The following is a 27,264-nucleotide window of genomic DNA, read 5'->3' as shown; positions in this document are numbered from 1 at the left end:
TTGTTGAGGATACAATGATGAATCAGATTCAAATGCCCCTCTAAAGATTACCGGCAGGAGGGATAAAACATGCTCATAAATAATCATTAGATACGATATAAAGTAAGGAAGAGTAACAAAAAATAAATGTGAAAATCCAAAGGAAAGATAAATTACTTCATAATTGTAGGATTAGGAAAGACTTCTTTGAAGAGTTAACAGATGAGTTGAATCTTTAAAAGACAGGTAGTAATTGACATATGAGAAGGGAAGATAATACACTAATCAGAGGAATAACATAAGTGGAGACACAGAAAAGCAAGAAATGGGATTTGGCCAAGGAATCACATCTAGGTTCATTTGGAGAATTCAGAAGACAAAATTGCTAAAGTAGGTTTGGGCCAGATTGTAGAGTTTGAGTATCAGATGACAATGCATATGTTACTTTTGACTACAACAGAGAGATGTATGTGTTAACTTACAATATGAATGAAATAACTTCACCCATAGTGTTAATCAGGAGAGGCCAAGTTACACTGTGTTAACAGACAACACCTACAGCTCCGTGGCTTAAGAAATCAAAAATGTAATTTTCATTCACACAAATTCTGCTGTGGATTTGGGCAATTCTCCAGGATGATTATCCTCCATGTGTTGGCTCAACAATCTGGTCTCTGTGGACCCTACAGCACCTCCCTCTCAACACATGCTATCATGATGCCTGTGGCAAGACAAGAAAGTGCTGGAAGGTTACCCACCTGGAATGAAATGCTTTGCCTTAGGAGAGACACACACATTGTTGCTGCATGCAGTCCATTGGCCTGAATCAATGACAGCCTTATACCTTAAAAAGAGCACAGTCTCCCTGTGCCTGAAAAGAGAGAAGTGGATAATAATGAGCCCTAGTAATGTTAACCACACCCACACTTGCAGAAAATTCACTATGATTCAGAACAAGTTTATATTTACAAACAAAATATAGATATGCGTGATTGCTGATATGTTATTAACAGAAATTTTCCCATCTGTTGCATTTACCACTTTCAAATAAAGAAAATGTTGTTTACAGTTGATCCACCCACAATACATGTGGAAGAAAGATACCTATTTATTTCCATAATCTGCCTGTTATTATCTCTAGAATAGCATAAATTGGTGTATGTCAAGTGTGACGTAGGCTTTGTTGACATGCAGCTGACATGACATTTGGCTTCAGCTGCACACTGCAGTCCAACAATGACAGTTTACCCTCCTTGTCAGAATGTGATGAGAGAGGAACCCATGCTTACAGAATGAAGCACAAATACATAATGGGTATACATACAGTCTTCCATATATGATACATTGTTCCATGGTCTCAAAATAGCTGAGTTTTGGGATGTAGAGCTCGTAGAATTTAATCAAAAGTGCCTGAACTTTGGAGTCAGCAATGAGTTAGACTCCTAAAGCTACAGACTAATTGCCTGTGACATTGAGCCTCAGTTTCTGCATTTTTAAAATGACATTGATAGCAGAGTTGTTGCAACATGTATTAATGATAATAGCTAAAGTTAATTGGGAGTCTGGTGTCTGCCAAGCACCCATCCACTTTCTTTCCTCCCTCCCTCCCTGCCTGCCTGCCTGCCTGCCTTCCTTCCTTCCTTCCTTCCTTCCTTCCTTCCTTCCTTCCTTCCTTCCTTCCTTCCTTCCTCCCTCTCTCTGTCAGTGGATCTGTCCTCTATTTATCTAATCTATGTAAATCATCAACAGGTATAAGAAAGTGTAGTTAATTAAATTCATATGTAGTAGGAGGGGGCATTCCAGTTTGATCCTAAACTAGGATTTACATGTATCTGATAAATTGAACTGGTAAGTAAAGCCTTAGGGAGCGGATTTATATGAGGGATTTTTTTTTTCCAGGGGTGGAAAAGGGATGTTGAAGGAGAAAAATAATGTGGTTTTATGTGGTATCTGGGACAGAGTCTGAAAAAAGTTGGACATTAGAGTGTTTATCTGAAATTTAGGTATCCTGCTCATATACCCCAGTCTATTCTATACACAGCTAGAAGTGGATGATAAAGGAGTGATGTGGGGAGACTCTGAGACACAAGAACACAAGCAGCACTTGTTTGGTGAACAGGTGACAGAATTACATAAAAGGGAAAAGCAAAGGTGTCTCCCATTCTTTGGCATAAAGCCCAGTGTGGCCTCAACACTGTGAGAATCATAAGGAGTGCAGTTCTGTTGTAGTCTCTTGAGGGTTTGATGGTTTGAACACTTTGGACCATAGCATCCTTGGCAGGTAATTATAATAACATCCTACTGGAGAACACCCTCAAAGTGCTATTCTCAAGTGGCTTCCATGATATTCCCAAGGGAGAAAAAAAATTCAACCAAAGTACAGTGTTGGTGTGTTGGTGAGAATGCATGGAATATCCACTGGTATGCTTTGAAATTTATGGGTGACTATGTTGTTAATATCAGATCCATCGATTTTCACTCAGGGCCTGTTATGAAGGAGCTCAGAAAATGTTATATTAAAGAACGAAATAGAATGAATAATTGCCCCAATCCTCAAGTTACAGTGGTGCTTCTTGGTGGAGGTAGTACTGGCATTCTAGGTGGGACATGCTTCATTTTGCAGGACTGTCAAGAACATTGCAGGACATTTGGCAACCCCAGCCCTTGAAAATGAATGCCAAGAGTGCACTCCATTCATTCATTGTGGCTATCAAAACACATCTCCTTATTTCAAATACTCCTTGTCAGGATGCTACTCTGTTGAGATGAAAAATTATTAATCTGATGGGACTAAACATTTCTGTGCTGCCTTGGAACCAGTATTTCTATAGGAAACCGTAAAGCCTCCATAGAATGGGATCTTTCTCCCACTTTATATGCTGAGCACAATGCGGCTGTGGTTTTCTCTTTTTGCCTTTGCTTACTGCTCTTAAAATCTCATAAAAAGAAGTTCCATTTCCTAAATGCCCATCAACCAATGAGTGGATAAATAAATTGTGATATATATATATATATATCTCTACCAGATATATATATACCTGGATGGAGTTGAAGACCAGTATTCTAGGTGAAGTAACTCAGGAATGGAAAAACCTTACATCGTATGTTCTCACTTGCAAGTGGGAGCTAAGCTATGAGGACTCAAAGGCATAAGAATGATATAATAAACTTGGGGACTTGGGGGGAAGGGTGGGAGGGGGTGAGGGATGAAAGATTACACATTGGGTACAGTGTACACTGCTCAGATGATGGATGCACCAAAATCCCAGAAATCACCACTAAAGAACTCATCTGTGTGACCAAAAACTACCTGTTCCCCAAAAACTATTGAATTAAAAAATAAATAAATAATGAAAATTTAAAAAATAATAATAAAAATAAGTTCCACTGGATATCCCAGTGTGCTGGTCCAGGGCAATGATTCTCTGCCAAGATCAATTCAGTGTTTTCCTGAGGAACCCATATTTACTCCTTGACACCACTGATTTCTTGGTACCTGTTTTCAGAAGACCAGAAGCTTCATTCCACTGGATTCCAACTAGTAGAGACTTTGAAACACGGAGTCAAACTGGAGCCAAATTGTCATCTTTATTTATAGCCCAGTAGATATTAAAGATCAGGGCCCTTTGACAAAAATAGATTTGGGATCTTTTCTCCTTCCTCCAAGTTAAGATTAGGTCCTGCCTGTGGGTCTAGCTGATTCTGCAGAGCAGATGCTGGGTACGTGTACTTAGCCGGGGGCTTGTTGGGTTACAGGCTAAGTCATCAGCAGAAAATAATGGGGAAAGAGAGGCTGTTTCCCTTTAATGTTGGGCCATTCTCCTTGTGAAAACAGGTCCAAATCTACATCAGTTTTCAGGGTTAGCATTAACTGCACCTCCCCCTGGGGAGACCTGAGTAAGGGGTGGAAAGAAGTGGAAATTATTTTCTTCATGATCTGAGGTGTGATGGTTAATATTGAGTGTCAACTCAATTGGATTGAGGATGCAAAGTATTGATCCCCGGTGTGTCTATGAGGGTGTTGCCAAAAGAGATTAACATTTGAGTCAATGGACTGGGAGAGCCAGACCCACTCTCAATCTGGGTGGGCACCATTTAATTAGCTGCCAGTGCAGCTAGAATAAAAGCAGGCAGAAGAATATAGAAAGACTAGACTGGCTGAGGCTTCCGGCCTTCATCTTTCTTCCATGCTGAATGCTTCCTGCCCTCGAACATCAGACTCCAAGTTCTTCAGCTTTTGGACCCTTGGACTTACAGCAGTGGTTTGCCAGGGGCTCTCAGGCCTTTGGCCACAGGCTGAAGGCTGCACTGTTGGCTTCCCTGAGGTGTTGGGACTCGCACTGGCTTCCTTGCACCTCAGCTTGCAGATGGCCTATTGTGGGACTTCACCTTGTGGTTATGTGAGTCAATACTCCTTAATAAACTCCCTTTCATATATACATCTATCCTATTAGTCCTGTCCCTATAGAGAACACTGACTAATAAATACATGAGGTATAAGTATGGATTATGAAGAAGAAAGATTACTCCCTTTAATACATATGTATTACCATTACACTTTGTTATTTTCCAATTTTGTCATATAAAACAAAGTCATAAATCTTAGAGAAGTATTTTGCCTAGGCCACCCAGCTAATAAGTGACAGAGCCTGGATTTGAACCTAAGTTTGTCTCACTCTCAAAGCTGTGTGTGTGTATATATAGCATATATGCATGTGTATGTACATATATACTTACATATATAAATATATATCCATATATGTAAATATACATATTTACATATATAAATATACATGTCTATGTAGGTATATATAGTTACACAGATGGAGCTTTTAGTTTTCAATCATCCTGAGACCTCTTAGGATTGGAGATTCAGACAATTTCATGCCACAGACTCTTTAACAAGACACCAGTTGCTTGCTTCAAAGTCTATACATTATGTATTATTTGGTATCTTTGCTTCAGATGGCATATTAGTTTGCTAGGGCTGCCATAATGATGTACCACAGACTGGGTGGCTTAAACAACAGACATTTATTTTCTCACAGTTCTGGAGGCCAGAGCCCAAGATCAAGGTGTTGGCAGGTTTGGTTTCTTCTGAGGCCTCTCTCCTTGGCTTGCAGATGGCTGCCTTCTTGCTGTATCCTCATATAGTCTTTCTTCTGTGTGCCTGCATCTCTGTAATCTATGTGTACAAATTTCCTCTTTTTATAAGGACACCAGTCAGATTGGATTACAGCCCATTCTAACGGCTTCATGTTAACTTAATTACCTCTCTTAAGACCGTATCTCCAAATATAGTCAAATTTTGAGGTACTTGGAGATTAGGGCTTCAACATACAAATTTTTGGAGGTCATAATCCATCTTATAGCAAATGGGATAAAACATCAGAAATACCACCTAGGGATTGGATGGGGAAGAAGAGCTGAAAAAAAAAAAAAAACCTTATAGTGTTTCACCAAATCTCTGTTGTAGAAAAGAAAAGTAGAATGGATTATTCAAGATCACACAGGTAGAATAGCCCATTGATACTATAGGCCATCATCCATACCAGGGTCTTCTAGATTTTGGCTGGAATAATGTGTGTGGGATGTGTGTGTGTACTGGGGGAGGTATTTAGATGATTTAGATAGAGAAAATAGAATGGGGTGTGTATGTGTGTGTGTGCGCATGTGGGTGTGTGTATACTAGGGGAGATATTTCGATGATTTAGATGGAGAAAATAGAATGAATCAGGCAGGAGAGAAAGATGCCTTTCTGGATCATTTATTTGTATCTTATACTTAAAAATAAAAATACTCTTCTTTCTTTTGCTTCTTGAAACTCCGAGCAACAAAACTGCCAATTTTAATCTAGACCACTTGGTGGCAGTAAAACAGAAATGTCTGCAAAGAAAGCAGAAATCCCTTCAGAATTATAATAAGTTTTATAGACCAAGACAACTGCAGTTGTAAAACATGGTGTATCAATTGGCATATTTGCTGATCAAATCTTTACAAGGTTCGAATAGGCTCACAAATACTGGGTTCTCTAGTTTGGCCTACTCTTGCTTCATGCTTCTGTTTAGCATGAATTGGATGCTGGATATCTTGGAGGGATGGAAATCCAGCAAATGGTTGAAATATCAAAGCAATATGCCACTGCCAATTTGTTTTCCTGTGATTGAGGGAAAATATACGTACATGCTTCGATTAGAAGTACTACCCAAACAAGCAGAATCTGCTGCATTCAAAGCTGAGCTCATTTCCCATGCACAGCATAGCCCAGGCTGGAGTTAACCAACAGCTAAATCATTTTGCTACTTGATTTTTATAAGTGAGTTCCAACTCCCTTACTATTCCCACAAGAGTCTTATTATGCAGGGATATTTTCATTTTTTATAAGTGGTTATTGGCTGCTGATAAAATCAGGCTTCATGATAAATATGTAAAATTGTAGGGCAGGAGGTGACATCCAAACACACCTTTCATCAAAATGTTGGTCTCATGTGGTTGGTTGAAAAGAAGGCTGAAATGGGTTATGACTGTCAACATTGAACAATGGGGAAACTGAGGTCTAGGTCTTCAGTGACTTGCCCAAGGACATCTGACTAGTAAGTGGCCTAGCTGGACTGTGAAACCCCGTTGTCCACAAGGTGTTGGATGGACTATGGAAGTGGTTACCTTTAGAGACTCATGAGAATGTTTGGCTATCAAAGCATGTTTAGCAGCTAAGCTCCTCTCTGCTTTGTTTTTGTAGATGGGCACACTGATTGTTTTGGAAACAAGGATGGAAGTCCTTGGAAAGATCGGCATTCATCATGTGGTAGCTGCTTATATTATTAGACAAGGATCTTATCTCTTGTCAGTTAAGAGATTCATTCGTGCTTTTCCCCCTAAGATTTCTATAGACTCTTTCTTTCTTAGCAAATGTCTTTCATCTTCTTCCTCAAAGCTGGTTCACTGATGCTCTTTGCTCAACCTAGAATTCTCTACCTTTTTGTTTTCACCTAGCTAAATTCTGTTGAGACTGAGTTTGACAGCACTTTTATATATTCCTCAAACACTCTTTCTAAGTACTTTCCCCAGGGAAGAACAGTCCTTTATTATTATTGGTTGAATGTCCTTTCTATACAAGGAAGACACCGTATGATTTGTTAGTAGCGTGTGCATGAAAGTGCTTGGCACATAGGAGATCCTTAGATAATTACTGTATGAAAGAAGAGAGTGATCCTACCCTTTGCTTTTATACAATATTACTTTGTTTTTTGAAGAGCAATTATTTATTCAGGAATTCTAAATAATATAAAACATTTTATGTATACTATGCATGATGTATCATATTCCTTTATTAATCATTTAAAATGACTGATTTTATTTTTAAGAAATACCTCTGTAATTATAAATGTATATGTCATCTGTATATCTTTCAATAAAGTTATGTAAACTTTATTGCTTATTTTGTTCTACTAATAACTCTTAATCCTCTGCTATATGCCCAACACTATATGAGGTGTTTTTACAGATTGGTGTTAATCTTCAAATCTAAGCAATTCAAATGTAACTAGAGCTCAGAAAATTAAATAACTTGTCATGCAGTCAAAATGTAGAAAATCTAGATTCACACCCAGACCTTCTTCCTCAGAAGTTCATGTATTTCCACTCTCTAGAAGTGAATGAGACTCAGAGAGTGGCTTTGACTTGCCTAAAGTAAGGCCATGGCAGAGCTGAGTGGTAGAATCTGGGATTTCTGGCTTTTACCTAGATGAGAATTCTCTTTTCTTCATCATACCTTCTTCTCTGTATGATGAGAAAAGAAGATAAGAACTCATTTTCATGCAGCTGGAATAATTTGGCAGATTTCAAGATTTCGTGAGGCCCAGACTTTCCACTGGTTCTGTTTACGTTGAGAGATGCATTCGTTTGGCAACTGCCTGGGATCCACGTGAACAGCTGCTAACTTGTGGTGTCATATCAGCTCATAGATCTCTTGGTCCTCCTGACTTGAGATGCTGCAGAAATTCAAGAATGGGAATTACAGATTTTGTAATCCATTTTTTTTTTGTACATAAAAATGCATTTTCCTGCTCTTCCATCCCTTAGTGATTCTCTTCCTAAGCCATTTTGCTGTGCATTTGTCAAGGAAATTTGCCGTGTTTCAATTTGAAGACAACTTGAGTAAGACAAAGCTAAACCACAGAATGTATTGAAAAAATATACTAGAAACAGTTTAAAAATGGGAATGGCTGTATTTGCTCTGTAACAAGCAGAGCATTTTAAAAATCGATAATAAGAACAACAACTAATGGCAATAATGTCTTTCCTGACTCATAGGGATATTTAAGAGTAAAATGATGTAATTGATGGCAAACACTTTGTGAAATAAAAGCACCATGCAGCACAAGATATTATGATTATTATACGATTATCCTTAAGCACAGCTAACTGTGAGCCTCTGTCTCCCTCAGGACCAAACGTCACCATTGATCAGTCATTTGTACAATTCCCAGAGTGTAAAGGATGTGTGCAGGGCTCCAGGCTCTTCCACGTGTTCTGATCTCTCCATCGGGGTGTTCAGTGGATGTGGCCAAGAGTAAGTCACAACCTCTTTGGGCTTTTGTTCCTATGCCTTTGAGATGAAAATTAGTATTATTAATAATGGCTACTCACAGAGCAGTTCTATGTCCAAGGCACAAAGCATCCTTGGTTTATTATTTCATTTAATGTTTACAATGGCTCTGCAAAGTGAGTTATTTTATAGATGAGGAAAATGAAGCCCAGAGCAGTGAAATATCTAGGCCAAATCACACAGCTATAATTTAATGAGGTGTCTGTAGAAATCCACAATTCTTAACTTTAGGCACACTCAGTGTAGTGGATTGTGTAGTCATAGATTTGACTCTCCAGTATGATTGTTTCTGTCCTGTCTTCTTTGGAGAATTGCTCCTCCCCTGGAACACATACCACAGTATTCTGATAGGGATGCCAATTTCATGTACGGTACATGTGACCACATGGGAGAAATGTGACCAGGCTTAGTCAGTTACACTAATTCTCTTATTCTAGTTCTATTAATTGACTTGAAGGTTATTGATAGGATGAAAGTCTGGCCAATGAGAATCTGTGGGATTTATGGATGCAGAAGTGGAGACAAAGACTTGCTGTCTCCTATAGGGTTGCTAGCTAGGATTAGGTAAACCTCAAGGAGACTGTTTACAAAAGAAAGGATAAAGCCAAACGCAAGAGATGGAGCGCACTCAGATTGCATCCTTTAAGCCCTAGCAACTTGTGAGGAGAGATCTGCTCCATCCTTCCTAGTTACTGGAGTCAGTAAATACTGTTTTTGAAGCTAATTTGAGTTAAGTTTTTGGCATTTGCAACCAAAAAGCGTCTGATTAATAAAATATATAACAAAGTACATTTATCTATGTTATCTTCCTCGGTTCTCACAACAATCTTATGCCCAATATTCTTGTGAATAGCTCTTTCTAATAGAAATAAAATAAACAACTAGCCAGTCTTGGGACACATTTGATATTCATACTCAGCGCCTGTGCCTCCAGAGATCTTGCATTTTACACAATACCTTGCTAGATATGGAAATACAGCCAGACCTAAAAGCTCATGTGGATGAGCTTTGATCTTACTGCCAAACAGAGGCAGATAATCACTTGGAATAATTTCTTATTTATTTTGTATCATCCAAAAAAGTATATTCTTGCTATATAGTTTTCTGATTATTAAGGCACATACATGTAAAAGTTCCAAACTTATTTTAATATTATCTTGATTTAAATCTAAAATATATTTTCCACTTTCATGCCTTCTTGACAACATAACTCTAATCATGATTGTACTTTTATTTTGATGACCCAGCTCATAATTTCCTGTTATAACAGATAACACATTTACTGTGTTGCTAATTTAATTGGTTATCTTTCCATTAGATTATAAAGTACATGAAAGTAGGCAGCATGCTGTCATCATCGTTGTAATAATAACAATAATAATAACATTAATAATAGTCCCTTTTGAATTCCTAGTTCTTAGACCAGTATGTGGTAACTGATAGATATTAACTAAAGGTCTGATTAATAAATGCATGTATAAGTGGACCTGAGTAATTATAAAACAAACTTCAATAATTATAATGTAATTCAATTACTAAGGTTTTAGAGGCTATGGAATTATGAAAGATTGGCCATTTAGCCTCAGGGTGCTAAGCTTTTTGTGTTTTAGTCTGCTTTTTAGAGTTGCTCATATTCCTCTCTCTTTTTTCAGATTCCAGATGTTCATACCAGTTTGCAATATGCAATGTGGGCATGATTTACGCAGTGTGTGGAAAGGGAAGACAGGTCTCAGTATCCAACAGATTCTGGCTCTGCCCCTTAATATCTGTATGACCTTGAACACACCCCTTAACATCTCTCTACATCACTGTCCTCCTCTGAAACATGAGAACCAATAAGCTACCCCATAGACATGTGATGAGGATTCGTTGAGATAGGCCATAAAAATCACCCAGTACGTGAGCAACAAACATGTTTTTAATAAGAATTTTCAGAAGGGCAGGAAACTGAACACCTGAAAAGAGGTACGTGAAATCTTGAATACTGGCTTCATGAAAGATGTGCATGGGGGGATAAAGATGTCACACAGAAGGGTCTTCAGTGTGATCTTGGATACTACAGGTGTCAGAATAGGGAGATCTTTCTCAATGGTGGAAAGAAACTTTTAAGGTTTGCTTTGAAAGCAAAGGGACATTTTTCTTTAGTTACTAGCACTCAGCACACAGACAAACATGATTTTAGAGCCCCATTGTCTTCACCTGCAAGTTCAAACCCTGAAAACATTTCTCCTAGTGACCCATTTCCAGACTGCTGTGTAGGAAACCACGTTGTTGTGTTATGTTTTACTGCTTTTCCTTTATCAAGTGACAACTTCACTGTTCATCAGAGATAAAGGAAGATAAATAGTAAGAAACAAATCTGAGAAGTGGAAGAGCCTTAGGTCTTGTTATTTATTTAGCCTTGCATATGTCTACGTAGATAACAACTGACAATTGTGTTAGCAGTAGAGGATGGAAGTTAAAAATATGGTCTGGAAGTCTAACTGAAGAAAAACCCAGAGCCTGATACTTACGAGTTATTGGACTGCTGAAATTGTATATTTTGTGTGCAAGTACAGGTTATGTCAGTGAATCTGATAGCTAGCATAGCAGAGACTGCTCAAGGTGTATACATCCTTGGCTGTATTGGCAGTTTCTGTTTCTATTTCCCTCTCTTCTTTCCTTTCGACCTGTCTTTCAGTCCTCCTTGTATATTTCTTTTTCTCTTTCCTTCTTTACCAAACATATTTTGAGAATCAATCACGTCCCTACACTTGAGCAATCAAAACTTGTTTACAAAGTACTGTCACATACATTCATTTTGTTTCTACACAGTTTTCATTTTACCAAACATATTAATATACACTTATTTTGTTTTATTTTAAGACATGGCATTACATATAATACATACAGAGAAACATGCACACATCACAAGTGAAGAATAATTTTTAAAATGTACAATGCGCCTGTGTAACGAGCAGCAGGACCAAGAACGAGGAGCATTTCCTGTATACTCCTTGTGCTGCATCCTAGTCAAAGGTCACTGCTCTTCTGAGTTCCAACAGTTTGAATTGGTTTTGCCTGTTTTTGAACTTGAATAAGTGGAATTGCCTATTGTATACTTTTAGGTAAGGTTTATTTTACTCAGTTATGTTTGTAAGATTACTTGGGTTGTTGCGTGTGGTATGGTTTGTTCTTTATTGTTGCTGTATTGAATTTTTTATCCATTCTCCTATTAAAAAGCATTTGGGTTATTTCCGGTTTTTTTGGGATCTATAAATTATTGTGTTTGTTTTTTGATATACAGATAAAACAGAAACACATTTCTGTTGGCTGTATACTTAGGAGCTGAATTGCTGTGTCATAGAGTACCTATTTTGTTGGCTTTGTTAGATACTGCCTATGGGTTTTTCAGAGTAGTTCAAATAATTTACTCTCTCCCAAGCAGGTAGAAGGTAGCTCCACATACTCAACAAAGTTTGGTGAGGTCAGAAATTTTATACCTAGTCTATTGGATGTGTAATGTACTGTTTTTGTTATTTTAATTTGCATTTTTTTAATGTTTAATGAAGTTGAGTACCTTTTCATATGCTTATTGACCATTTGGACATCTTCTTTTGTGAAATGCCTATTTTGGTTGTGCCTCTTTCTTCTTGATTTGTAGTTTATTATTATTATTTTTTAATCTGGATATGGATTCTTTGCTATATGTATGTCAAATATATTCTCCTACTCTGTAACTTGACTTTTTCTTTTTTAAATTAATTATTTATTTTATTTTTTCCTTTCCCACAGCCCCCTGATTTGACTTTCCACTCTTGAAATACTCTTTTGGTATATAAGAGTTATTAATTTTTATATAATTTATAATTTCTAATGTTATTGATTTTTTGTTCTGTTTAATAAATCTGTGTTTCTTACCCTAAGATCATAAACATATATTCTTTTGTTTTCTTCTAGAAGCTTTAATGTTCTACATTTTCATATTTAGATCTGTATTTCACTGATAATTAGTTTTTGTTGCTTCTTGTTGGGAAACAATTGAGATTTACATTTTTCAATAATAATTTCCAATTGAGCCAGTAGCGTTTATTGCAAAGATCATTATTTTTAAACTACACTTCAGAGAAATAACTGTCAAAATCAATTGACCATATATTATATCTTTGAACTCTCTCTTCTGTTCTAATTATGTATCTATCAACACACCAATACTTAAATGTCTTAATTAATGTAGACATAAACGAGTTTTGAAAACTCATGGGTAAATCTCCCAGTATTGTACTTTTTCACAATTGTCTTTGCTATTCTTAACCTTTTGCATTTCACGACAAATTTTAGAATCAGATGGTCTTTTTTTCACAAAACAAATTAATAATTTTGCTGGGGATGTTGAGTGAGATAGTATGAAATCAATAGATCAATTTTGAGGGAAATTAACATTTTTATAGTACGAGTTGTTAAATCCATGAACATGGTATATCCCTCCATTTATTTTGATTTTCTTTAATTTCTCTCAGTAACATTTCATAGTTGTGACTGTGAAAGTCTTTCCTCTTTCATTAATTTTTTTCCTAAGTATTTTGTGTCTTTGATGTTATTGTAAATGATAGTATTTTCTAAAATTTTACTTTCCATTTACTACTGTTACATGAAAACTATTATAATTAATTAATATCAATCTCACTTGTTTCACTTGCTAGTTCTATTTGTATATTGTTTTAGATTGCCTATTGCATACAATCATGTTATATGTAAGGGCATTTTAATTTCCTCTATAGCAATTCTTACTTCTAATTTTTTTTTTGCATTATTATACCAGCCAAGTCAACAAGTACAATGTTAAATACAAATGGTAATATCAGGTATCCTTGTTTCATTCACAATTTTAGGGAGAAAGTTTTCAGTATTTCACTCTTAAGTATGATATTTGATATAAGTATTTAAAAAATATTATTTGTCCAATTAAGAAAGTGCACCCTATTCCAAGTTTGCTAGGAGTTTTTAGAATAAAGTGTTGAATTTTATCAAATGCTTTCCTCTGTTGAGATTACCATATGATTTTATTTTTTATTTCATTAATGTGCTGACTTAAATTGATTGAACTAAAAAAACCCTACTTGGCTTTGATGTATTATCATTTTTGCATAACATTGGATTGGGCTTGTTAATATTTTATTTATGATTTTTATATGGTCTTCAGAGAGATTACTCTGACAGTGATACCTTTGCCAAGTTGTTGGATCAGGGTTATTCTGGCCTTATAAAGTTAACTCACCTTTTCTGTGTCTGGAAAAATTTGTGGAAGATTGATAATATTTAATTCTTAAATATGTGGAAGAACTAACCAGTGAAGCTATCTGAGCCCAGAGATTAATGGAATGTTTTAAATTAGAGATTTAACCTTTTAAAATAAATATAGATTATTTTCTACTTATTCTTTTGTCAAAAGAGTGTAGGAGTTTTTAGAAAATAATTTTGGCAATTTCATTTAAACTTTAACATTTATTGCCATAAAACTATTCATAATATCCTCTCATTATCTATCTTTTCAAAAAGTATGCTTTTTAAAAAAGGGTAAAAAATGTATGTTGTAATATACTCTTTTTTATACCAGTGATCCTCTTTCTCTCTCTCTTTGATCAGTCTTGCTAGATGTTTATTCATTTTTAATCTAATCATTTTTGCTTTATTTTTCTCTATTGTATTTTTTCGCTTCATTATTTTCTGCTCTTTTTTTTATCTCCTTCCTTTTACTTCTTGAATTAATTACTTAGATCACTGAGTTTGGGCCTTTTAAAATTTCTTTTCTAATATGTGCATTTAACCCATTTTCCATTTGCCCCAAGAATACTCACTAGTGGCACTTGCGGCTGCAGCATTTACCCCCTGAGATAAAATAGTGTGACAAGAAGGAGGTGACAATGTTGTCATCATTCCACAATAATACTGTGATTGAAGTAGACAACAGAAATGGAAAGAAAACTAAGAAGCCATGTGTCATTGTGGATTATAATGAGAATATGGGAGCAGTGGACTTGGCTGATCAGATGCTCACTTCTTATCCAATGGAGCACAAAAGGCACAAGGTTTGATATAAGAAATTCTTTCGCCACCTTCTAAACATTGCAGTGCTGAACTCCTACATCAGGAAGGACAATCCTGAACACACGATGAGCCATGCAAACTTCAGAATGACCTTGATGGAAAGAATGCTGGAAAAGCATCACAAGCCAAGGCAACAACATCTCTGAGGTCCTCCGTGTTCTGCTGGTGTCACATCTCTTCGCCTGTCTGGAAGACATTTCCCCAACAGCATGCCACCAACATCAGAGAAACCGAATTCAGCTGGTGGCTGCAAAGTTTGCTGCTGGCACAATGACGAGAATGCCAGATCACCTTTTGTGCAGAATGTGATGTTCTGATTTGTGGTGTTATGTGCTTTGAAATTTACCAAGTAGTGATCATCATATACATTTCTGTTACATGAGGATTAGTGACCAGTTCTGTTTAGAAATAATTCTAAGAACAGTTTTTATATTTTATTTTCACATTGAAAATCAGTCAGACTTCCTTCCCTCGAAGGGCATATTTACGTAAAATGAAATGAGCACTGGCAGCAAGCTGCCCTTTTTTTTTTTTTTTTTTTTTTCTGAATGGGAAGGATACACATTTTCATCTAAGCCTAATTTAGCAGCATCCTGCAAATTTTGTATATTATGTTTTATTGTAATTCAATACAAAATATTTTATAATTTCATTTGTGACTTATTCTTTGACACAATGGCCATTTAGAAATATTTTGCATCATTTCTAGTTTTAGGGGTTTTCTATTTAGTCTTTTTGTTATTGATTTCTAGGTATAAACAGTGACATCAGAGGAGATATTCTGTACTACTCTAATTGCTTGGAAGTTGTTGAGATGTGTTTATGGTCTAACATATTGCCAAGTTTGATAAATGTTCTATGTACACTTAAAAAGAAGGTGTATTCTGTCATTGCTTTCACTTGCAGTGAACTAATTTGTCAATTAGTTCCAATGTGTTATTTGTGTTATTCAAATCTTCTCTTTTCTTACTGATATTTTTGTCAGGCAATATGTCAATTATTAGGAGAGTTCTGTTAATATTTCTATGATTGTAGATTTATTTCTCCTTTTACTTGTGTCAATTTATATTTTGTACATTGTGAAGCTATACAGTTGAGTTCATTTTAGTAAGCGCAAATTATTTCCTTATTTCATGAAATAGACTTTTTAAATTTTTATCAATGTGTTTGCCTTAAAGCCTACATTGTCTGATTTTGGCATGACTACATAAATTTTTTTTTAATGTTTGCATCATATATTTTTAAAAATTGTGGCAGTAGCTACTTAGCACTTACTCTTCTAGAGTGCCAAAGCAATCTACTGAGTGCTTATGAAGGCACCTTCTATAGTTTTCTTTTAATTGATTTGTGGAGCAGGCAGGAAGTGTGGGGAAGTTAGTAGTTCTCCAGGTGCAGTCTTCCACCACTGAGGTATGGGAGTTTCGAGATAAATAACCCAGCTTCCTAATGTCTCAGTTGAGATAACTGTGTTATACATTTTATATCACCTCTCAGTCGTCTATAGCAGAATTCAGTTACAGTAGCCTGAAGAATTGAACTGTTCATTAGTGCATCCTGTATTCCTTCCTTTCTCTGTCTGATTTTTCCACTCCCCTGCATATGATCCTGGCATAACCTAATACTTAACTATAATATTTGCACTCAAATTCTTGTGTCAGAGTCTGCATCTCTGGAATTCCAGCATAAGAAGCCATCCTTTTACTCATCATCTGTCTATGTCTTTACATTTAAAGAGTGTTTCTTACAAGGAGCGCATTGTTACATTTTGTTTCATCCAATTTAACAATCTTTGTTTTTAATTGAAATGTTTAGTCCAATTATATTTAATGCATTTACTAGTATATTTGTTTGTTCCACTTTCTCTATCACGTTTATTATTTTACTATTTTGACTCAATTAACTGATTAGTTATTCATTATTTTATCAGGCTTTTAGTGGATATCCTAGAAATTACAACAAAAATTCTTAACTAATTATAGTCTAACATAAATTAGTCTTTTACTAGTTTCTGGACATTGCTAACATTTAGAACATTTGTATCATGTTTGCTGTCTTTCTGATGTTTTTGGTGTGAAGCAATATAACATATACATTTTAGATTTCACATAACATTATTACTGTTTTGTAAAGATAATATTTATTTAGGTTTATCTACTTATATAACGTTTTTCATCACCCTTCTTTCCTACATTTTCATTTCATTGTTCAAGATGATTTTCCTGCTGTCTGAAGAACTATTTTTAGCATTTTTTATAGGGGTTCTGCTGACAGCAAATTTTCTGAAGGTTTGTTTCTTTGCTTGTATTTTTGCTTTGCTTTTTTCTTATGTAAGTAATATTGAGGATTAACTTACATTCAAGAGCACAAATTTTAAGTGTTCAACTTGAATTTTTACATGTGTGTTACTGAAGACAAGGTTTCAAACATACATAGCACTCCAGTAAGCCCCCTCATACTTCCCACAGAAGTAGCTACTATTCTGTATTCTCCTACCATGAGTTAGTTTTGTCTATTCTTGAACTTCTTATAAGTGGAGTCATGTAATACGTACTTTTGTTTCTGGCTAGGACTGTGATATCCATCTATATTTTATAAATAGTAGTAGTTTATTTTTCTTTATTGCAGTAGGTATCTTACCATATAAATATAAAACAATTTACTTATTCATTCTATTATTGATAGATGCTGGTTGTTTTTTAATTTTGGCTCTTCAAAAGAAACTTGTGATAGCCATTCTTGTACATATTTTTTGGTAGGAAATAAATAGTTATTTCTGTGGGTGCCAAGGATAGCTTTCATCTTAAGTGGATATTTTTACTGATTTTACATTTGGGGATTGATAGCTATTTCCCTTCAGTACCTTAACAATAACATCTCTATAGTCCTAAAACTTCTACAGTTTCTGAAAAACCAGCCATCAGACTTACTGATCCTTGGAAAGTAAACGTGTTTTTTCTTCTTGCTGATTTCAAAATGTTTTTGGTTTTAGATTTTAGTAGTTTTACTATGATATGCCTAGGTGTGGTTTTCTTTGTATAAATACTGGTTTAATCTGAGGCTTAATGTCTTTTGTAAATTTTTGGGAATTTTCAGCTGTAACTTTCAAATATTGCCTTTGACTCTTTCTCTGCTCCCTTTATATAACTCTAATTATATATACATATATAGAGAGAACTATATATAATTTATATTACAATATGAATTAGACCTTTTAATTATCTCTCATATATCTCTCATATTTTCTGAATTTTCCAGCTACTTTGCTCTTCTGTCTTTGGCTTGAATTAGTTTCTGTTGACCTAATTCCTGGTTAACTGTCGAGTCCATATTGAATTCTTAATTTATATTATTATATTTCTTAGCCATAGAATTTAATTTTATTTTTATAGGTTCCTGTTCTCTGATTGCATTCTCTATCTTGTCATCTATTTGTCTGAAACATATTACTCACAGTTATTTTCAAGTTTATGTCTTACAAATCCTCAAACTAGGTTATCTCTGGTTCTTTTCTATTATTTTTATTTTTCTCTGAGTCTTGCCTGTTGATTTGTCTGGCATGTTTAATTGAATGCCAGACACTGTGTATGGGAATTTATAGAATCTCTGAGTGATGTCATTTTCCTCCAGAGTGAGTTCCCCATATCCCCTAGACTGTAAATAGAGGACAGATCACTTTAATACAGTCTAGGACTGGGGGATGACTAGAAGCTAGGTCGTGACTTCGGAAAGCTACCATTTGCCTCTGGTTCATCCCATATGTAGAGTGTAACCTCCCAGGACATCATTTATTTGATTTTTACATTAGAGGACCGATCACTTTAATACAGTCTAGGACTGGGATGACTAGAAGCTAGGTTGCGACTTTGGAAAGCTACCTTTTGCCTCTGATTCATCCCATATCTAGAGCGTAGCCTCCCAGGACATTATTTATTTGATTTTTACATTATATCAGATAGGATTTCTTTGTTGCAAGTAAAAAAAAAAAAGTAGCTTAAACACAGTAAGTTTATCGTAGAGAGATAGGGTGGTTCTTGAGCTATTAACTCATAGACTCATCCTGTCATTGAGCAACTGATCTACCCTGACTTCTCTGAAATTATCTTGGCTTTATTTTCATGACTCTTACTTGGCTGCTGTAGTTTCAGGTGTCCCATGTGGCTGACTATATCCCGAGGAAGGAAAGGGAAGTTTATCTTCAGGGGGCTCTATGTGAGAGTGAATAATCCATTTGTTAGATACTTCCTTCCCCCAAAGCCTTGCTTTATGCCTCTTTGTCCAGAAGTTTGTCACATACCAATGCCTAGACCAGATTCTATCAGAGGAAGTGGAATGACCATGTTTGGCTTAGACCGATCATGATTTTCCACTTAGGCTTGGGGAGGATACATTTCTCTGAACACATAGCTAGGGCACATATGAATACCTAGGCAAAATTGGGGCTTGATGAACTAAGAAAGAGAGAATAATAGGTATCTGTCACAAAGTGAAATAGCTGTTTGTCACATACAGCCGTCCTATGTAAGACATATTGCCATCTATCTAGTTTTAATTAGGAGGATTCTATGAGTAAGAGGGTTTAAAAACCCATCACAAGGTTAAGTATATAGTGGCAAAATCTGTATTCAAACAAATTTTTTTTTTTTTTTTTACTTGTTGCAATACTTTTATTATTACTTCATTCCTGTATATTATTTAGTAGTAAATCTCAATTCCCTAACTCAATGTAAACTCCTTTATGTCAGAGACTTAATGGAATAATATATATATATTTTTTCTTTATTATTATTATCATTATTATTATTATTATTATTATTATACTTTAGGCTCTATGGTACATGTGCGCAACGTGCAGGTAAGTTACATATGTACACATGTACCATGCTGGTGTGCTGCACCCACCAACTCGTCATCTAGCATTAGGTATATCTCCCAGTGCTATCCCTCCCTCCTCCCCCCACCCCACAACAGTCCCCGAAGTGTGATGTTCCCCTTCCTGTGTCCATGTGTTCTCATTGTTCAATTCCCACCTATGAGTGAGAATATGCGGTGCCAAACAAATATTTTCTAATTCCAAATTTGGGGCTCTTAATTATGCCCTACAGTCTTCTGACTGGGATGTATGTTTCATTTTTTATAACTATTCCTACAAGATGTTCACATATACAAATTGAAGTAGACAACACAGTTTTTTTTCTGGCTTTGCGAGACCTCAACAAATGCATTACAAATAGTCAATCAGGGTGAGAATGTTGTGTGGAGAATGTTACTTACCTATAGATTTAGGATTGCCTAAGACCTTAATTTATATGTATGCATGGCCATTCCTCAATAAGTAATGGACATAAGCCACCTAAGGCCTAGGCATTATAAGGTGTTGCTATGAAGCTGAAACCACAAGGGACCTATTAGATTTTTCACTTCCATTAGCAAATATGATTTGTGTCCACTCCCCATTGCCATTCATAATTCTGAGTTCCACTCTACTTAAAATTTTTACTCTCAGCTTCAGCTGAATGGTTTTAGCAAGAATCTGTTTCTTTGAGGAGTACCCTTAGAGTGATGGATTAGCAGCCCCGACAGCATTTACTAAGTTGGGAGCACATTAGCCATTTCCATTTCTCTCCTCCAGAATGGAGGTGGAGAGCTCTGCCGTTAGAATTGGAGAGCAGGCAGCTCTATGACAAAGCAGCTGCAACCACCACAAGTGCCGCCCTTGAGAGCAGCTCATGCCATGAGGTCAGAGGAACAGCATTTTATGTTCCTTTGTAGAATAAACAGAATATTTTTATGAGAAACAAATCTTCCATCTATGATCCGGTTCCCATTAGTGGGTCAAGGCAAGAGCAAACCAGAGAGACTTAATTTACTTAGGAGACATTCAGTATAAATACTATATTCCCTTGTGTGGTGTTCTTGTTCTGTTAGCCTTAATACATGCAAACAAAGATGACTTACTCAAAGTTTTGATATGCCTAAAGACCATTCTTCTTATAACATGGTGTTCCTTTTAGGCTGGGTGTCAAGAAGATCCAGAAAGTCTGCATCAACACAGCATGTATTTTCACTCCATTAAACTACTATACAATCTGTAATTGCTAACCCCACAAGTTTTAAAGTTTACCTTAACATTTGTAGGAAGCAGATGGTTTCCATACACTGCCAACCTGTTGTTACCAAAGCATTTTCCAAGAATTGTTTTCCAACCACAGTCACTAGCATAATTAACCTTTCTATGGATTGAATAAACAAGAAAATGGTCACGAATCTGTAAGAAAGACAAATGTACCATTCAAGACTTAGCCTCAGAACAAGCTCCAGGACACATATGAAAAACCACACACGGTGTGATGCATGATCTACTTCTGGTATTTTTTTTTCCAGTGACCTCTATTCTTTCCCTGTTTCTTCCCCCATTTCATAGCATACCCTCCCTTTCTAGCCATGTGGTCACATTTACCTATTTTATCTGCAGCCATGGATTTGGCTAGGTCCTAAGTTTTTTTTTTTTTTTTTTTTCTGTCTGTGGATTTCCTCTTCCTTCACTACAATGTTCCTGGCCTTTCAACTCTCTTCTTTGCCTTGTTTTCTGATATTAATGTCTTACTAATTTATCTTTCTCATTTACATTCCATTGTTTCTTCTGACTTTTCTTTTTAAACTTTTGTTGTTGTTGTTGGAAACAATTACAGATTCATAGGAAGTCACACACACACAAAAATACAGAGAGGACTCATGCTTGCCTTTCATCTAGTTTATTTCCCAATGGTTACGTCTTGCATAAGTATACTACTGCTATATAGAAACCAGGAAGTTGGCATTGGTACAATCCACAAAACTTTTCAGGTTTTATCAGTTTACTGTACTCATTTGTGGGGGGTGTGTGTGTGTGTGTGTGTGTATTCTCCTGAGTTTCAAAGGGGCAAAATTTGTAGTCTTCTGCTTGACTTTAGAATGGCTCAGAGTCAGATTCAATAAACATTCATTAAGAGTATGTATGAGACAGTCTCATACAATTAACATGAGCTTGTTGAGTGGATCTGAATATTAACCCTTTCAAGAGGAGATTATATTATTCATAATACCTGTGATGAATTAAACAAGCTTCAGAGAAGTGATATTCCCAAGGTCATCTAAATAATGGCCAGAATTTAAGTCTAGGGCCCACCATGCTGCTCACCTATTCCTGCAGCCTCTGTACAGATCGTAACTTCTGTTTTCATGTGCTTTATTGCTACACTTTGAATGTTTGTCCTCTCCAAAACTCATGTTGAAATTTAATTGCCATTGTAACAGTATTAAGAGGTGGGACCTTTAAGAGGTGATTAGGTCATAAGTGCTCCTTTCTCATAGGTGGTGTTGATAACATTATAAAAGGGCAAATTTGGTGTCATCTTACCCTGTCTTTGCTCTTCTGCCGTCTATTATGTGATGCCACAGCAAGAAGACCCTCCCCTTATGCTGCTGTCTTAATCTTGGACTTCCCAGCCTCTGGAACTGTGAGCCGATAAATGTCTGCTAATGATAAATTACCCAGTCTCAGGTATTCTGCTAGAGCAGCACAAAATGGACTAACACATCCATTCACAGCCTGAAGTAGACTGTGCTCTTGTAGGGGCCCCCTACCTTTTAGCCTCCCTGATTGCTGATTCATAGCTTAGACTCGTCTCTGACCAGTGTGCTCTTTGCTTCTCTGATGCTGATATCCAATGAAGGTCAAGATGTCTAATGGCCCATGGTGGTATTTTAAGTGTGGCTTAAATATTGGGAGCAACTTAGGAGGCTCTTCCACACAGGTAGTTTGTTGATCCCCCAGCATCTAGAGGTAGGTAGCGTTGATATTACCATACCAATTCTATAGATGATGTAATTGAGACTGAACTGATAAAAATCAGAATGTTATCCAGAAATGGAGCCTAGAATAAAACTCAGGTCTTTTGATTTCTGGTCAACGTTCTTCATAGTGTTTCATATTATAGTGTGGTAGGATAGTTTTCTCTCCATAATCATAAGTACGATTTACTGAACATCTTCTGCGTATCATGATCTATACTAGGCTTTTTACATGCATTGCCTCAGTTTATTCTCATGGCAGTTCTATAGGGTTATTATTATTATTATCCCTATTTTACATACGAGGATGCATGCTCAGAGAGCATAAGTGACTTAGTGTAAGGCTCAGAGTTAGCAATTAACAAAACCAGAATTAGAATCTGAGGCTGTCTGACTCCCCATCTGACCTTGTATTATTTTCTATTTTTTGAGACAGAATCTGGATCTGTCAACCAGGCTGGAGTGTGGTGGTGCGATCTTGGCTCATGACAGCCTCCACTACCAGGCTCAAGGAATCCTCCCACCTCAGCCTCCCAAGTAGCTTGGACTACAGGCAAGTGACACCACACCCAGCTAATTTGTTTTTAATTTTTTGTAGAGATAGGGTTTCACTATGTTGGCCAGGCTGGTCTCGTACTCCTGGACTCAAGCAATCCATCCACCTCAGTCTCCCAAAGAGCTGAGATTACAGGCATGAGCCACCATGCCCGGCCACTTCTTGCTTTAAAGGAAACAACTAATTGTGTAATTTTCCTCTTGACAAAAAACAAAACAGAAAAGCTCAAATTGTGTGATATAGGGGAAAGATTTCAAACTGTGCATTAAAATTTGCATTATTTATCAATATTTAAAAATTGGGGGATTTCATATAAAAATCTGGATTTTTATCTTTTTATGATAAGTCAACACAACTGGCCACAGAGTCTTGGTCTGCCCTTGAGTCTATGCTTCCTGGTTTGCCAGAGTTCCCTGCCAGCCTCTTCCCTCATGTCTCTACATCCTACAGGCATGTGGGTTATTGGTGACTCTTCATATAGTGGATCAAAGGAATGGAATTTGGAGTCAAAGTCCTGGATTTAAATCACAGTTCCAGCATTTCCTGTGAGCCTATGATTCTTAAAACATAATCACAGTTTCCTTAACATTTCTTCCCATCTAATGATAGACAAATTTTTTTCTCCCAACAATATAAAATCAAGAAAAATGTAATAGAGTTTTTGCTTTCTCTCCTTGAATTTGTGTGAGATTTTGACTTCTCTGATTAATAGAATATGAGAGAATTATTATATGACTCTCAAGGTTAGATCACAAATGCCATGCTGTAGTACTATCTTTGGGAACTAAGCAGAATACTACCCAGTTCATTGGAACACTGTCTTCTGGAACTAACTTGGAACCACTGTTCTTAAGAGGCCATGTGGTGATACTCTGGTCTAAAGTTCCAGCTGAGTCTAGCCTTCCAGACGTCCTAGCCAAGGCACTAGACATATGAGTGAGGCCATCCTTGGTCCTCTAAACCAGACCATCTGCCAGGTGAATACCACTGAGAGATCACAATGCTACTTGGAGAAAAGTCACACAGCTGAACCCTGCTCAAATACTTAACTTCAAAATCATGAGATATAATAAGATAGTTTTTGTTTGAAGCTACTAAGTTTTGAGATAGTTTTTTTTTCAGCAATAAATTAGACAAAATCCTTAAAACTCTGTGCACCAGTATGAGAATGTATAAAATAGAATGAAGAATAGTAGCTGTCTTGCCCCCTTCATACAGTTAAAAGTAGGAGGAGTAAATAAAAGAATGAATTTAACAACATATTGTATACTACCAAGTGCTATCTAGGTAATGTTATTATGGTAATTGTAAAAGCCCCATAACTTCGTGACAATCTTTAAGACTTCTTTCAAAGGGGATACAAAACTATTACTCAAAAGGGAAGAGTGAACAGGTTATAGATTTGAATTAGTCACGTGTCTTAGTGATACACTCCTGTAGCAGCAGGGCCTCATGATCTTCTATCACCATGACCTTTTCAGTATGCGGTGTCCCCACCAAATGGCCCTTTTGTGTCGGCAGAAATGGAGGACGTACAGACAGGACTCAAATGAAACTTTGCGACTTCCAGCTATGTTGGAACATTAAAATAACCAGAATGAGGGTTGGATGGAAAATCAGCCAACCTGTTGATTTTACTGATCAGTGAGTTAGTGTTGGGAAGAGAAATCAGGTCACTCTGTAGGACTAAGTGTAGGGAAAATTGGGCAGAGAGCTTTTAACCAATTGGCTGATTAAAAGTCCAGAGATGGCTGAGCATGGTGGCTCACGCTTGTAATCCCAGCACTTTGGGAGGCCAAGGTGGGTGGATTACTTGAGGTTAGGAGTTCAAGACCAGCCTGGCCAACATGGTGAAATCCTGTCTCTGCTAAAAATACAAAAATTAGCTGGGCATTGTGGTGGGTGCCTGTAATCCCAGCTACTCAGGAGGCTGAGGCAGGAGAATTTCTTGAGCACAGGAGGCAGAGGTTGCAGTGAGCCGAGGTCACGCCACTGCACTCCAGCCTGGGAGAGACAGCGAGACCCCATCTCAAAAAGAAAAAAAAAAAGTCCAGAGACAATTTTATTTTATTTTTATTCAGCAATTTTTCTTTTTCTTGAGACAGAGTCTTGCTTGTTGTCCAAGCTGGAGTGCAGTGGTAGAATCATAGCTCACTGCAGCCTTGACCTCCCAGGCTTAAGCAATCCTCCTGCCTTAGCCTCCCAAGTAGCTGGGACTATAGCCATGTGCCACCACACCCAGCTAATTTTTTAAATTTTTTGTAGAAACAGGGTCTTTCCATGTTTCCCAGGCTGGTCTGGAACTCCTGGGCTCAAGCCATCCTCCTGCCCCAGCCTCCCAAAGTTCTGGGGTTACAGACGTGAGCCACCATGCTGGACCCAGCAAATTTCCTTAGAGCACTTTTGGTTGTGACAGGTGGCTGTAGATGGTGGTAAGTTTTGGCTCAGGCCTTCCTCTGCTTCTTTCTACCTCTGGTGGCTGTTGCACATAAGCTGTTATTTTGTCTGGGGTGCTCCCTTAATTCAGTTACTGAGTTATCTCCTACTCCTTCTAATTTCTGCTCACACATCACCTCCACACCATTACCTGAGCCCACAAATTAGTTGAAGTTTCTCTGTCATAGCTTGTGTGGGTCCCTGTGTATTTACGTAACTATATTTATCATAGTGCCGTTCATATTTAGTAAGGAGGTGTATCCTCACACTACATTCAGATATACAAGAAAATGTAGTCACTACATTTTCAGTAATGAATCTGATCCTTCCACGGAGTGGCCACTTCGCTGGCTTAGCAGGGAAACTCCACTTTAATCTGTCTCATCACAGTAAGTCAGTAGCTGCCAGTGTGGAGTCTCCTGCATTACACAGCCACTACTGGTTTAAAGGCCCAATCATTCCAAATGTCTCCTTCACTTCACACTCACATCAGTGTCCAGGTAGTTTCAGGGGCAGGGTTGAGTGACTTTATGACTTTGGAGGGAAAGTGATCTCTGCCTGGGGGCTCATTCTTGGCTGTGGGCCAGTTTCTGTATACTGTGTAGTGCACATTGCATACTCTGAAATATACTGTATAAACAATGTAGTGTTTTTTTTTTTTTTTTTTTTCAAATAGAAGAGTGGTTAAGAGCATTTGCTTTGGAGTCAAGATGATTTAAATTCCAATCTGTACTCTGCTCCTTATTAATAGTATTCTTTAACTAAACGTTTCACTACCCTAAGCTTCAGTTTGTTTATCTTTATTTTATTTTATTTTATTTTTTTGAGAAGGAGTCACACTCTGTCTCCCAAGCTGGAGTGCAGTGGCGCGATCTTGGCTCACTGCAAGTTCTGCCTCCCGGGTTCATGCCATTCTCCTGCCTCAGCCTCCTAAGTAGCTGGGACTACAGGCACCCGCCACCATGCCTGGCTAATTTTTTTGTATTTTTAGTAGAGACAGGGTTTCACCGTGTTAGCCAGGATGGTCTCGATCTCCTGACCTTGTGATCTGCCCGCCTCAGCCTCCAAAAGTGCTGGGATTACAGGCATGAGCCACCACGCCCAGCCTGTTTATCTTTATAATGGATATATTAATAGCTATCACTGGATTTAATTAAATAATTAGCACAGTACCAAACACATAATTAGTTCTCTTTCCTTTGCTTCTTTTTAGCTCTTTGTAATTGTTAGGTTTCTTTTTTGTAGAAAGTTTCTTCATTGCATATCCTGGAGCCATGTACCTAATCTCCAATCTCTTTCCTTTTCCCAGCAAAATTTAGCAGTCCTGGGTTCCATATACTCAGGGTTCCCTGATAAAATGTATGGTGGGGACTGGGGAGAAGGGCATGCTCATTCTCTCAGAAGCAGCATGTTGCAGTGGAATGAGCACAAGTTTCCAAATGAAGAATCTGGTACTTGTAGGATTTCAGGGATGTATCTCGTGTCCAGGCAACTTCAAATCAAACCACCATATTACAATAGTCTTCAAGAATGGAGATGCATGAGGTGGCAATGGAGATGAAGCAGTTTGTTATTTATGGCTCCAAATCACATTAACTTGTCTAGCTCAGGAGGATACTCTCTTGATCTATTCAATATATACCTTCTGATATGTATTCAAAAAATTTCTAGTTCCAGATGTTTCTGATTTTCTGGTTGGGGTGTGATTACGTGATACCTTTGTCTAAGGTGCTCAGCAATCTCCCTGGAGGAAGATAATTTGTTTCAT

The 27,264-nt window shown here is 37.0% G+C and overlaps 1 protein-coding gene across 1 annotated transcript in view; it reads right to left on the bottom strand.

Moving 5' to 3' along the window:
• Window positions 1-27,264, bottom strand: part of C1H1orf87 (chromosome 1 C1orf87 homolog) — a 144,503-nt gene that overhangs the window by 93,875 nt on the left and 23,364 nt on the right. Inside the window, exons 2-3 of the transcript XR_010124422.1 lie at window positions 20,796-20,939; window positions 7,272-7,970 (exon numbers count right to left, since the gene is read on the bottom strand). The gene's annotated coding sequence lies outside the window, so the exon portion shown is untranslated. Of the gene's footprint in view, window positions 7,971-20,795; window positions 20,940-27,264 lie in introns of the transcript that reaches the window.

Source organism: Pongo pygmaeus, chromosome 1 (genome assembly GCF_028885625.2).
Source record: "Pongo pygmaeus isolate AG05252 chromosome 1, NHGRI_mPonPyg2-v2.0_pri, whole genome shotgun sequence".
NCBI classification, from domain to species: domain Eukaryota; kingdom Metazoa; phylum Chordata; class Mammalia; order Primates; family Hominidae; genus Pongo; species Pongo pygmaeus.
The sequence above is the reverse complement of the archived record's forward strand: the minus strand, read 5'-3'. Positions and strand labels throughout refer to the sequence as shown.